Source organism: Papio anubis, unplaced genomic scaffold, assembly GCF_008728515.1.
Source record: "Papio anubis isolate 15944 unplaced genomic scaffold, Panubis1.0 scaffold2927, whole genome shotgun sequence".
Lineage (NCBI taxonomy): Eukaryota > Metazoa > Chordata > Mammalia > Primates > Cercopithecidae > Papio > Papio anubis.
Genome location: NW_022163026.1, coordinates 1 through 3,715, shown reverse-complemented (window position 1 = coordinate 3,715; position 3,715 = coordinate 1). Strand labels below are relative to the sequence as shown.

Here is a 3,715-nt window from a genome sequence, read left to right as displayed (position 1 = left end):
CTTCTTTTTAAGGTTGAATCATATTCCGTTGTCTACATAGACCACATATTTTTCATCTATGCAGGTGTTGATGGCTGCTTTGTTTGCTTCCTTGTCTTGGCTATGGTGAGTAATGCTGCTGTGAATACGGGTATGCAATGTTTTCCGTTTTCACACCTTTCTCATTTTGGTGGAATTAATGTTTTTGTAGCTACTTGTGACAGCACATATTTAAAGTATGTTTGCATGTTTCATTGTGTCCATTGTTGTTTTGATTCTCTCCTGGAAGAGGATAGAAATGTATGAAGGTGCTATTTGGCACAGCATTTAATGGTGAAGAAAGAGACAGTGTAACTGACCACTGCTGGGTCTCAGCATCCTACAATTTCAGAACTACTGTGAATACAAAAAGAATAAAAAACAGTGCTGTCCAGAAAGGGGGAGTCATCCCAAAATATGGTGGCCCTGGGACAACTGGCCTCCCTGCCCGGCCTCTTCCATGGGGGCCCTTTTCTGCAGTGACTGGGGTTTCTTCCCATTTCTCTCTATCCCGTGTCCTGACCCAAAAGACAAGGCATGTCTGCAGCTGTGCCCACACTTGGAGTGTGTCAGTACATTATAAACACTGGCTCAGTGGTATCAGTACATTATAAACTTTGGCTTATTATGGGTTATTTTATTATTTATTAAGTGTGTATTTTGATTTCACTTTACTGACAACACAATAAACCAGGACAATCTAGTGATCGCATCCTCTTTCTTATGTAAAAAAGCACCTTCGAGGAACGTGAGAAGGAGACAGTTTTCACTAGAGTTGGTTAAGGGAGAGCCAGATGGGCTGGGCAGGAGGATTTTTACCTGGAACCTGTGCGATGAGCTGTGACATCCCTCTGCCCACCTTCAATCTCAGCCCCAGCATCCACCTCCTGGGCGCAGAAGCAGTGCAGCGGCGCCACCTGGTGGTCTGTGCTCTTCTATTCCCAGATCAAGCACAGCCCTGAAATCCACCTGTCCCTCCTCTGTGCCAGGGTTTCTTCACTGGACACCAGCGTGAGTCAACTTTCCTGTAAAGCAGAACGAGCATGAGATGGGACCATGTTAGAGGAGGAATGGTGTCATCTCCACCTCTGGAGAGATCCCTGTCACCCTGTTCAGGGGAAGGACCAAGCCTCAGTCCCACGCAGAGAGGAGGCTCTGGCTGTAGCCTGTGGAAGGTGAGGACCTGTTCCCTCTATGCTGACGGCCAAAGCCTACAGACTGGGGCCAGACTTCCCCTCAGCTGTGTCCTATCAGGGTCATCCAGGCCTCAAGGAATAGATCATGGACATTGCCTCCAGTGATGGGGAGCTGGGTGCACACTCAGAAATGAGGTAGTCCTGGCAGGGGTCCTGGGGCTGCCAGTTGTTCTGGGTGCTCAGTGTCCAGAGAGGAGGATGGGGTGGAGGCTTTGTGTGGAACAGGAACCATGCCCCATAACTTATTTTACTCTGCATTGGCCTTTTTATCATAAAATAAAACACAGGTAACACAAAGGAAAAAAGATCTTAAAATGGTGACCTTTAATCAAAGGTAAACACCCTTTAACCATCAGAGAGGGAGAAGTTTGGCAGCTGACCTAGAAGCCCCATTAATTGCCCCAGCTCAACAATGAACTCTTCCCCTTTTCAAATAAAAATCAATCACATCCTGACTTTTATGGTCATCGTTCCTTTGTTCTATTTTATATATTCATCATTCAAAATTATAGTTTAGTTTTACCTTTAAAAATGTTTTGTGTTCTCATTTGTTCTATAGGTTCCTCCTTGAAATTTATATTGTATGGTAAGATTTCCTATTGTTTGAATTTTGTGGTTGCATGCCATGGTGTGATTTGACATTTATCTCTATTACCTGTATTTTCTATAAATTGGTAGTTTGGTATACAGGTTTGGGCATATTCAGGGTTTTTTTCTGTAAGTATTGATGGTTCTGTAAAAGGAAAATAAATCTTGGGGCCCCAAAATTACTAAGCTAAAAGGGAAAAGTCAAGCTGGGAACTGCTTAGGGCAAACCTGCCTCCCGTCTATTCAATGTCTCCACTCTGCACTGAGATAAACTCATGTCTGATTGCTTCCTTTGGAGAAATCAGAAACTCAAAAGACTGCAACCATTTGTCTCTCATCTACCGGTGACCTGGAAGCTCCCTCCTTGCTTCAAGTTGTCACGCCTTTCCGTGGAATCAAATGTTCAGCTTACATATGTTGGTCAATGTCTCGGGTCTCCCTAATATATAAAAATCCAAAGTTGTGCTCTGACCACCTAGGGCACATGTCGTCAGGACCTCCTGAGGCTGTGACATGGGCATGTATCCTCAACCTTGGCCAAATAAACTTTCTGAAACTGAGATCTGTCTCACATTTTCAGGATTCATAGTACAATATCGTGTTTTTCATCAAGAAGAATAATGTAATACTGGTTAATTCTTTTCTTGTGATGTTAATTGCCATTGCTGTTCAATGGCGAAATCTGTTAGTTCACTGTGGATTGCAAAAGGGTTATTTCTTTCATGTATTAGCTGAATAATTTGTAGAACAGAATTTACCCCTGTCTATTATTTGTCGGTTCCATAGACACTTGTATTTTGAGAGACTAAACCAAGCATCCACTCACCTATGACCCAGCAATTGCACTCTTGGTTATATACCAATAGAAATGCATGTATTTGTGTCCCAAAATATGTGAAAATATTATTTATAGCAGTACAATTTGTAAAATCTGGATATAACACACATGTTTATCAACAGTGGAGAAGAGTGAGCTATTTGTAAAATGGAGCACTGACAGCCATGGGAGTCAATAGGCTACAATCACACACAGCAAGACCTGGGACGCGAGGGTGACTGTATTCAGAACTGATGGATCTCGTCTATGGTGTTAGAAATGAAGAAAGTGGCTGCTTTAGCATCAGGGAGGGTGATTTATGATCAAGTAGAACCTAAGGGTGTTTCCTGGAGGCTGGAAATGCTGTACCTTGATGTGACTGTTGTTTGCTCAACTGTTCACTTTATGAAAATCCATGGCCCACTCATGGTTTCCCCACCTCTCTCCATGCACGTTGTCCTTCATTCCAGTATACATTTCTGATGTTTTGAAACAATTCACTATAAGCTAATATAGAATCTCCCTTCCTGGAAGTCCTTAGAAATGCTGCATTGAACATATCAGTGCAATTTTTAGAAATCTCAGGAAATAGATGCCTGTGACTCAGATATAAAGAGGAAAGCCTACAACAAGAGCAGTAGGCTTGGGAGCTGACACAAGTACAGCTTTAGTAATGGCTGTTGAGCCAGGAACTAGAAATCAAATCCCAAATAGGCCCATGGAAGGTGGGGGGTGTGAAATGATGCCCCAGTAGTGCATGAGTGAATGAGTCATGGGCAGTGGCTCATGGGTTGACTTGCCAGTCAGGAACTTGGGAAAAATAAAGATGGAAAAATTAGGGGGTAGAGTAGACGGGTCTGCATAGGCCTCTTGCTATGCACAGAGCATGTGATGATAGTGATTGCATGTGGATGCCCAACAGAAGGGCTCCAAGGGGCTGGGGCTCCCTGTAATCAGGTGGGCAAGATGGCTTGATGGACGATGCCACTCAGCCGCACAGGGCTTGCTCATGGAGTCTGTGCACAAAGTGGCCGTGGTGGCTGGGATGGATACTGCATGGGCACAGCAACTGACTCGACTCACCAAGGCTGACCTG

General features: G+C 44.0%; 1 long non-coding RNA gene across 1 annotated transcript; it reads left to right on the top strand.

Annotated features, from left to right (window-relative positions):
- The first annotated feature begins 30 nt into the window (after positions 1 to 30).
- On the top strand, positions 31 to 2,362 carry LOC103881742. The gene is made up of 2 exons (XR_004181499.1): positions 31 to 105; positions 1,008 to 2,362. It is a non-coding gene; the product is annotated as an uncharacterized LOC103881742 (long non-coding RNA).
- Positions 2,363 to 3,715: the final 1,353 nt, after the last annotated feature.